The following is an 11,013-nucleotide window of genomic DNA, read 5'->3' on the forward strand; positions in this document are numbered from 1 at the left end:
CACTCATATCTCCCTGGTTTTTTAGCTACAGGATGTGACTGGTGTCTGAATTGTAATTTTCCATGCTTTCAGGCATGGTTAAGGCACAATAAAATCCTCATGCTGCGTTTGGATCAAGGTGAGTGAAGCTAAAAAGAGTGGTTTTAAAAAAATAAGCATTTTTTTTCTCTTTTGATTTACAGTGCTGAGCATGTTTACATTTTGCTGAGGTTTTGAAAGTGGTTTTAATTGGGCACAGTGCTTTATGGCTTTTACACTCTTTCTTCTCCAGCACTGAAGGTGTCTCCAAATACAAACAGAGAGGCCACGTTCACTGTGACTCAGCTGCAGCTTGGATAATGCCACAGGACAGCTGTTCACACAAGATTTTCTCCTCACTGTGTTCGGTGGAGGCTGGGCTGTTTGCTTTGTGTGTTGAACTCCATGCTTTTTTCTCCCTTTTTTTTTATTTTTTTTATTTTTTTTAACAGACTGAGAAGTTCCACCTGATAATTCACCCCTGGCACAGTAGGTGGGCACCAAACCCTTCCATTCTGAGCATTCATAGAACCATGGAATATCCTGAGCTGGAAGGGACCCACAGGGATCACCCAGTGCAGCTCAGTCCCTGCACAGACCCCCCAAAATCCCAGCCTGGGCATCCCTGGAGTGGTTCCAAACCCTCCTGGAGCTCTGGCAGCCTCAGGGCAGTGCCCATTCCCTCTTTAGGACCCTTAAACCATTTTTGCAGCTGGCAGGAGAAATAAACCCTCTAGGAAAGGTAAAATTTGGTGCCTTCAAGCAGAATCTTTCCCACAATCTCCCTGCCTGGCTCCGTGCAGAGCCCGTGGGTGTGCACAGGAGAAGAGCTGGCACACAGTGAAGGACCAGGACTGGCTTGGCACCCTGAGATGTCTGAGGTGTGACAGTGACCCCCAGGGTGGGCAGCCACTCACCAGGGGCCAGCTCAGCTCTGGGTCCTGTTTTGGGGTGGTTTGGGGGTGGTTTTGGGGTGGTTTTTGCCCCTGTGCCCTGTGCTGGTGAAGCTCTGATCAGTGGCTGCTGCAGGATGAGGTTGTGCCTTCTGAAGGTCACAGACTGGATCTGCTGGAGATGTCCCTTGCAAAATGTCACACCAACAGCTGCAGAGAGAGGGAAAACCAGGGGAAAAGGACCTGTGGAGTTCACACTTGCACAGGGAGCAGCAGGGCCCAGTGTTATTATCAGCCAGCAGTGTGCTGGGCCATTATCTGCCCTGACAGCTCCAGAGCTCCAGGCTGCCCCTCCAAACGCTGCTGCTGATGTGTTGCAAATGTTAAACAGCCACACTGCAATTTTTTGGCAGCAACACAACTCCCCCTGTGCCCTGTGGCCCTCAGGGCCGTGTGGGTTCCATGGGAATGCTCCACCAGGAGCAGGGAGCTCCCATCCTGGCTCCAGGAAGGCGTGGAAGATCTGACTCCAGTTTTCTTTCACAGAGGATGCAGTTGCTCCCTCTGGTCAGGATTTTGTGCTCCCATGGCACAGAGCTCCCAGGATGAGGGAGGTTTCCATGTCTGGTCTGGCTGAAGTCAGGAATAGCAGCTGGAGCTGAGAAATTGTTCCATTTCCTAAAGAGAAACCAGTGCTTGAATCACAGAATCACAGAAAATGCCGAGTTGGAAGGGACCCACAAGGATCATCCAGTCCAGCTCCTGGTCCCGTGCTTCACCAAATTGATTTAGATTCTTGCACACCATTCAAAACTTTAATTTTGGTGGAAGAAAGTGTAACAGAGGAAATCAACATTTATTACGGAGCTTTGTATGTTTGAGTAACACCCCAAAGTCTTTTTTTGCTTCCTCAGATTATTTTTTGTATGAATAAGGTACACCCAAGACTTGAGCAGGTTTTTGTTAAAAAGTAAGGTGCCAGTAATAAGTCCTGCTGTCCATAAAAAAGAGTTCATCTTGCTCAATCTTTAGCTGTGTGCAAGAAGAACCATTCAGAACTGCTACTGTGATAAACTGAGGGGGGTTAATGCCTGGAAAAATGCAGAAATCAGGATAATGGCATTGGCACAGGGCACTGGAGAGAGCAAAGCAAAAAGGAGAGAATTACATCAAAGACAACCTGAGTTTGGTTTAATAAAGTTTAACTAAATGAGGGCTAGGATGCTTTTAAACCATCTCAAAAGAAGCAAAACCACCCCATGTTTTCAGGTAGATTCTGAGCACCCAGTTAAAAGGATTTTTTTGCAAGTTTAGGCTGAGTTTTCAAGCTTCACAAAACCTCCAGGGCTGAGTTGTGGCTGCCTCTCTGCCTGGCTGCTGCAGAGAGCCTTGGGGGATATTTCTGAAAGATCCATACAGCCAGAGATGTTGGAGGGATCTTGTTCCTTTTTCATGCTGTAAAATTTCATTTAAGTACCAAATAAATTGGGGTCCCTGCCCAGCCCTGAGGGCTGACATGATTGTGCTGTGTTTGCTGAGCCTCCCGCTGATTTTTGATGACTGAATTACATCCATGATGGATATTTTTTGCAGATCCCACCCAGAAGGCCTAAAGTTTTCAGTTCTTAGGGGGATCTCATCCTGATGGCAACTTCTGAGTGAGAAACATTCTTTTTACTGCCAGAGGAAAGCAGCCCATGGCTTTCAGTGCCTCTGTAGCCACTGAGCAGTGTCTGAGTAATGACTTGCCATTATTATTCCAGAAATGTGCCCACAAACAAATGGAAAGCCAAGAAGTGGTGCTTTGGTAGCATTTCCCAGCATTGATTTTTTTTGGAATTAAATTAGTCTTATTGGTTTATAAATTTCATCTGTGTGCAATGGGCACCAGAATCCTTGTTGTTTCCTGTTTAAGGTGTGCCATGAAATTTTGTTAAAACCTTTTTTCCACATTTACTCACACACAATGGTTTGGTTTTTTTATTTTTAATCAGCCTCTCCTTATGAAAAATGCTCACAAAAGCCTCATGGAGGGAAAAATGAAGGTTTAAGTCAGGGGTTTGAAATTAATGAGTGGCAATGCTGTCTTTCATCCCAGTTCTTCTGCCCCTGGCCCATCTGAGGTCACCTCAACAACCAGCACGTGAAATTAGACCAGGAGTAAGGATTAGATTCATTAGAAAGAGATCTGGATCAGGTATTATCTGGTGCTGAGCCACCTCTGAATAAAGTCAAATTATCCACTTTAGAGCTGCTCATTATCTGCTCACATTTTTGAGTGGATGATGATGGTTTTTCACTTGGAACACGGTAACCTCCACTTCGATCCTGGCACTGCTGCTGTGCAGAGCGTGTGGTCAGGCACCCACAGCACAGCTCTTATTTGGATAAAATTAGCTGCAGGAAACCTATCACTGAAATATTTTCTGCTCCTCTGCCATGGCATAATTTGGCTGCTTTATGCTCTAGTAAATAACAACTAAACTCAGGTGGAAGAGGAGGCAATAGGCCAGGCTGATCTCTGCCCACGTCACCAAATAGCACAGCCAGGGATGGTTCCTCTGAGGTGGGCTTAGAAAAAAAGGGCTGGCCAACAGGTTTGGGAAAGTTCTGCCTTCTTTCCCAACACCCAGGTTTATTAATGCCACATTAAATGCTCACAGCAGGTCACAGAAGGGCATTTGTGCATTATCTCTGCTCTGTGTTGCAGTGATTTTTCCTGCACAAAGCAGGTTTGGGAGTTTGGGAGAGTTCTGTGGTTTTCATACAGAAAATGCACACCCAAGCTGAATAAAGCTGGGTTTGGGTAGCCTTAAATCAACTAAATTCAGGCATGGGAGTTAAATATGGAAATCGTGCCCTCCTTCCTGGAGTTGGGCTGTATTTGGACCATAAATCCCATTCCCAGATTTCCCTGCCACGGGAGCACAGAGAGGAGCTGGGCTTGCCCTCCTCATGGCACATCCCCTCCAAAGTCAGTTCTGGTGCTCAAATCACATTGTTTTGGGTGACTTCAGAGCTGCCCTGGGAGTCTTTGCCAGCAGCAGCTCTGGAGGCAGGAGAGATCCTGGATTAAAGCTGGAGATTCCCAAAGGAGCCCCAAGACTGGAGCGCAGCTTTTCAAAGGAGGATGACAGAACAGGATGTGAAGACTGAGATGTGTAAGGACACTTTCCTGCCACCAGTAATGAGCATCTCATTATTCACAAAATACCAACTCCTTAATTCTTCTAAACAACAGCATCAGCTCTCCGCCATTAATTTGAGGAAATGGCTGGAAAGAAAAGATTTTGTTCTAACATTTAAGTGGCATGTTGCTCTTTTCCACTTGTTTTTCATGCCTGTTTCAGAGTGCTCTTCTCCCCACTGACTTTTGGGCATGTTGTGAAAGGTTAGACTTTGAGAAAGGAATGAAATATATTTATTTTTAAGCCACATACACATGCCCCCCTCCCCAAATCAAAAGGGCACCTTGAAATATGAAGGAATATTTTATATAACTGCAAGGTAAAGGAGACTTTAGTTTTGTGGATTGGCCATGCCCACCTTTTTAATTCAAGGACAAAAGATGAACTCTAGCTGTACCAGTTCCCTATTAGCAGAGTTATTACAAATGTAATTACATTTTTCTCCATTTTTCCCTCTGTCTATCCTGCTCTTTCTGTACTTAAAAAGATTTCTTTGTTTAGAATTATAATGATTTCTGTTAGAAATTATATTCATTTCAGCTCCTGTCTTTTTGGAGTATTGATGGATCCCGTTAAAGGGCAGCTCTGCTTTGAGCAGAACTGGCTGAATTTTAATGGTACATAAAAGGATTTCTGCATAATGGCAGACTTGAACAGGGCTGAGAGAGGTAGTCTTTTTTTTTTTTTAATCACCCCGGGGATGTGCAGAAAGCCCCCTTTGGCAGTTTTTCATCCTCACGTTCCCTGTTTGGCTGTGCTTTCCATCAGCTCTGTCCATCCATCCCTGTCCCCAGCAGTTTCCAGCTGCAATTCAGGCAGAGATAAAGCTCCCACCATCAGAGCATTGATTACCACCATCCTGCTGCTTTTTTTGGGGAATGTTCACTCCCATGGATGGTGTTTTCATCCACCACATACCCACCAAACTCCAGGTTCCTGCTCCAAAGGGTGAGAGGTGCACTGGACACGTGGACACTCCCCAGCAGCATCTCTGACAGCCCCAGCTTTGTTAAAGCAGTGTGAATTTTGCTAAAGCCCTGAAAAAGTCACAGATTCACCTGAATTTTATACCTTTTTGTGGTATAAAATGAGTTCAACCACTGTGTGTGTTCACATTAGCTCGGGGAAGGGTGAAAACTGGAAGCTGTGTGAGGAAAAGGGGAAAAAAGAGCAACCCCTTCCAAGAAAGCAAAAACCAGACATGGCACGTGGCAAATCTCAGATAGATTTGGAAGATCAGCTTGCTGAAGGCATTAAAATAATAATAGAAGAATAATACAAACTTCCCTGAGGATATCAGGAGCCTTCCTGGGAGTCTGGAGGGCAGGGAAGGGTGGTGGAAGATTAATTGGGAGGATTAATTATGGACCCCAGTGTTCCCAGCTCTGGGGTTCAGGCAGGGCTCCTCACCAGAGTCTTTCTGTGGGAGGGACAGGGCAGAAGAGCTGAACTGCTGGTGGAAGGGCCTGGGGATGAATCAGAGAGATGAAAAATTACAAATTGCCAGGAGCAGATGGGCTTCACTCCTGGGTTCTAATGGAACTCAGATCTGAAGTTGGTGTTACTGGGGAGGGTGAAAATCTGAAGTTTTCATCATCCTCAGCACAGAGAAGGCAAAGGTTGCAATGGATGCACGGATTTTTTAAAGGCTGAAGGGGAGTCTGGAAAGCTGCAGGACTTTAGGGTGCAAAGGATAAAAGTTGTGCTAAAGAACACAATTAAAAGACTGGGATAAGGATGGCAAAATAGGAAAGAACAGAGCTTTGCAGAGAGAAGCTTCACAAAATATTTCCTGAGAAATCAGGGTGGCCATAAGGGTGGTCTGGTGGCTGCAATAATCTGGGGTTCTCAAGAGCTTTTAACAAGTTCTCTCCCTAAAGGTTCTTAAGAAAAATAAGCTGAAGGGATGAGAGAGAAGGTCCTTAGTGATTTATATAGTGGGTAAAAGCTCAGAACAGTGGTTTTACCCTGCAGAGCATGGGGCTATCAGCCAGGCTTCACAAAAACCATGCAAAGAGCTGGGGCAGTTCCATTTCCTGGCAAAATGAGTTTGTTCAGGGCAGAAAAAGCTAAAATGAAGGACCTGCAGAAGCTTCTCGTGGTTCTGAGAGAGTGGGGGATGAAACAGAAGATGAAATCCACATATTAAGAAATGCAGGATAATGACCACTGTGAAAAAACAACATTAATTACAACCTCCACAGTGATGAGCTGTAGATTAGCTATTAGCATTCAGGGGAGAGATTTGGGGCTTGCTTTGAACAGCGCTATGGAAACAATAGCTCAAGGCTCGGTGGGAATGAGTCAGAAGGTACAGAGAATTTTAGACATTATTAGGCAAGAGAACATAGCAGGAAATGTAATTAAGCACTGCTCAGGCTCCTTGAAAGCTGTGCATAGCTTGGGTTCCCCTGAGATGGAGAGGAACACGAAAAAGCACACACAGACAGGCAGTGACAAGGGCTGAAAGCCCAAACCAGCTCTCTCATCGAGGAGCTGAGCAGGGAGTGAGGCTTCTTTCCTTCTCATTATGCAGCAAGCTGCAGGCCTCCCACAAAACAGGCTCAAAATATTTTAAAACAAATGGAAGGCAGTTGTTTTTTTTCTGGCACAGGGCATCTCTGAAGTGCAGAACTCATTTTGCGGATGCCACATTCAGCCACGTTAAAAATCAGTAGAGAAATTAGTGCAGGGGAAGAGTGCTGTGGATAAATGATAAATCCTTGGGTGGGAACAGCCTCAGAAACCTGGGAAGGTGGGCTGGGGAAAGGATCAATCTTCACTGAACCTGTCCTTGAAAATGTGGAAGGAGCAAAGGTCAGAAAGAGCACCCAGGGCAGAGGGGACTTAGGGCTCCCTACTGCAGGAATTCTGCTGAAGAAACTTTATTTACTTGGAAGAAAGAAGCTGAACCTCACATGACAGAAACCAATCTTCCAGGTGGACTCCAACAGGCAGCACACAGATGGATTTTCTGTTGTTTCCTCTGGGAACTGCCTTTTCTGGTCGTGTCCTTGTCTTCCCATCACCCTGGTTTTCTCTGCCTGGCTGCTGCCTGCAGCACCATGTGATTGCTCCTCTTAATGACACATGGACAACATGAAGTGTCCCCCCAGCTGATCTTATTTAATTTATTTCTAATTATACTCCTTTCTAAAACCAACCTGGCACACTGAGTGTAATTCTTCTGTTGTTGTTGCTGACTTTGGTGGGACTCTGCGGGGTGCCAGTGGAACAGCAAAAGGAACACAACATTTTGGAATAGAAAATCTGAGCTTGTGTTGGGATTTTGTCGTTCTAAGCAATCAGTTTGAAGGGCTGGTTTTGCTGTTTCTCTCAGCTGTTGCTCCTGGCTGGGTGGCACTGGCACTGTCACACACTGGAGATGACACCATGGGGCTGTTTATCTTTCCATGTCACTGCAGGTCACTTGGACCTTGGGAATCTGAGAGTCTTTCTGCCCTCACCACCAGCCACCCTCTGGAAGAATTTAGAAAGAGAGATTTTTATGCTTTTTTCAAGGGTTGCTCCCTTCTGGCCTTTCCAAACTCCAACCTCTGACACTTCATTTTCACCCACGCCAGGAAATTTCGTATATTCTCCATTCAGGGTGAGATTTTACTTGGCAGCTGTTCTTTCCATATGGCTTTTTTTCTTTTTTTCCTTTTCTACACCAGAATCACATAAAGCTTTAGAAATTAAACCCTATAATTCCTTTCCATAGCTTTCACAGTGGTTCTACCTCATGGAAGGAAAACAGTGGGAGCTGGAGGTGATGTGAGAGTGGGAAAGGCAACATCCCTGAAGACAACTCCAATCCTGCCCTTCACTTGTTGTTTGCTGGGATGGGGATGCTCCAGGATGTTCCTGGAGCTCAGGAAGCAGGAATAGCCAGTTTAGGAGCCTGGAAACCAGCTCTGCTTCCTCAGACTTTCTGGAGCACGTTCCCTCTCCTTGGGGACCTGCAGGTGACACTGATTTAGTTGTAGGAATGATATTGGCAGGCTGTGTCACTCCATTAATCAGGTAGGTCATATCAGAGACCTGAGACAATAACATCCCTGTCGTACACACAGCACACACACACACACACACAGAGAGAAAAAAAGATGAATTGTTGAGTGATTCAGCTTTAATCTGAATTAATGCTCCCATTCAAGCCGTGGCTCTGCTCGTGCGAGGAACGCCGGTGCATTTCTAATTTCCTTTCCACACGGAATTGTCAGCATAATCTGCTGGCAGGAGCCAGAGCTGCTGAAAAGAGGACAAAGGGAAGGGCTTGTGGAGGAGGTGGGGAACAAAACATCTCTGCTGTCAGGCACAGTTCGGCTGTCACCCGGGGGGTGGGTGACAACAGACGCTGAGCTGGGAGGGGAGGGGAGCCCTGGTGGGGACAGCACCAGCAGATGGTGAGAGATGCTGCTGCAGCCTGCACTGAGCTGTCCCTGTGTCCCTATTCCCCTGTGCCCCTGTGCCCCATCCCACCCATCCACTGAGCTCAGGGGTGCACATCCAGCCCCTTCCCAAACCCTTCTCCAGCCAAAGTTACAGGTGATGCTGGAAAAATAACATATTCAAAGGGTTAAAAATCCTGTGGGGAACGTGGGTATTTTCACTCCTTTCATTGCCTTGTCCCCTATTGCTGCCTGAATTAAAAGGAATTTTTGGAGTAGCTCCTTTCTTGAGCTACTGTGTGGGGAATAAGATCACTGAGCAAACTGCTGTACATGTCCAGTTTACATCCCAGAGTGGCTTTTTAGTCTTTCTATTGTCTCTAGAATTATTAATTATAATTAGTTTATTAAGGATGCGTCTGAGCTCAGAATAGATGTAAAGAACAGAGCTGGAAAAAAGGAGAATTTTGTTTTGCTAAAGTCAGTGCTCAAACACGGATGGGATCCTGTTCAACTCCTTGCCCCAATCACTGAATCATTCAAAGACCTGATTTCACCTCAGTCCTCTCCCAAATCCTAAGCTAATGACCAACCTTCCCTGTTTCCAGCTCTTTCTAAGTGTGTGTCTCCTCCAGGCATGATAAGAAATTCTGAAGTGGGTATGAGTAATGCTCCAAAGGAAAATAAGGTATAAAATCAAAGAGATCTCCAGGAACACCTTTGGGTTTGTGATTCAGCACTTCCTGAAAGGCTCAATTCATCAGAGGCAGGACTGATTGGCTCCACATGAACTTCCTCTCTGAAAGAAATCCCTTGCCTGGTTTAGGGAGCAGTTTTAATCCTGATATCTGTGGGAGAAAATCGATCCAGCACCTCCAGCCATGATGCCTGGCTGTCTTCAGAGTGACTGCATTACAAACTATTCCAATGAATATTTATGGGGGATGCTTTGCAGTTTTTTACTCACTTCTAATCTCTGAGTGATGATCTAAGAGGGCTGGTGTAGCTGCTCTTCCATATGTGCTGGTGATAGACGTTAATAAGCGCAGTAAGGCACGCACAGAACCCGTGATGGGCATGGAAAGTCTCTGAAGTCTGCAGTTCCTGCTCTGCAATCCTGCAGGAGGAGGCAAACCCATCCTTCAGAGGAATCATTAAAAGGGGGTGATGCAATCGATGCCTTCCACCAGCACCAGAGCTCCCCAGCTCTGCCTTTAATGGTGCAAACAGGGAATGTCAAAGCTCATTCCCAAGCACAAGGAGCAGCAATTCCCCTCTCCTTATTCAATCTGGGAACAGCAGGATGGGTTTGAGAAGCAGCTCTGCTGGGAAAACACTTCAAAATGAGTGCTCCTACAAAATACCTGTGAGACAGGGATTGATTCACTAACACAGCTGAATCAGTAATTTTTACTTGTTCTGCGCTTCTAAATAACAATATTTGCCTTCCAGAGTGCAAATGATGTCAACTATTGGGGTGATCATCTTCTGGCAGCAGAAATAGGGCATGAAGTCTCTTTGTGCTGGCCCTGGAGAGTGACTTCCCAAAGGCACTGAGGGTAAGAAAGCCCTGTGCTTTGTTTGATGCTGAGGCTGCTCTTTCATCCTGCATCGTTAGGCTGTTCCAGTTTCCTCTGCTGGAAAAGGGGCATTTCTCATTTAGCCAAGCAGCTGTTTCCCAGCATTTAGGGAAAAGAAAAACCTAATGAAAAAAAGCAGAGGTATTCATCAGGAGCAAATCAGGGAATAACAGTAGGGAAAAGAAGGTGTCAACTTTTCCTGAGTCTCCTGAGGTGCCCGAGCAGGGCAGGGACTCTGGAGCCCACTGCAGCACACATCCAGTGAGGACACCTGAACTGAGCATTGTCCTTTCTTGAGCAAGAAGCAGCTGTGCTCAAACCCAGCCATCTCCACTGCAACCACCACCATAAAGTTAACACTGTGGAAATCAGCTGGAAGAAAAATGTCTTTGTTTTGTAACACTGGACACAAATAACGGCTCAAGACAACACATAAATCCCCATTACAAACCAAACAGGTTGTCCTGATCCAGCCTTGCCTGTGCCAGCAGACAGAAACATTCAGCAATGCATCCTTCAGGACGTACCCAAATGAAGCCACTGGGGGGAATTAAATTCCTGGTAATGGCCTGGATTGGAACTTGGCTGCAGCATTGAGAATAATGCCTGATTTTCCTGTGGGAAGTGCCAGGGGAGCTCATCAGAGATGCCCGGGCCACCCTGCAGAGACACCTCCAGCCTCAGAACAAGGCTTTGGATGGATGGGGAGAGCAGGGAAGTTTAGCATGGATAAGGAAAGGCTGAAGGCTCTAAAAAAATATGGGATTTTGTTTGCTGTAGCACATCCAGTGTATTAGATTCCATGTGGGGCCCTCATACCTTTTAAATTAGGTGCTTTAGGACACGGTCAGATCATCACAGGTGAGGGAGTTGGTGTGGTTTGAAGAAGCTCTGCTCATTACTACAGATTTCCACTGCTCAGCTGGGATGTGGTAATTGA

This window comes from Passer domesticus, chromosome 13 (genome assembly GCF_036417665.1).
Source record: "Passer domesticus isolate bPasDom1 chromosome 13, bPasDom1.hap1, whole genome shotgun sequence".
Lineage (NCBI taxonomy): Eukaryota > Metazoa > Chordata > Aves > Passeriformes > Passeridae > Passer > Passer domesticus.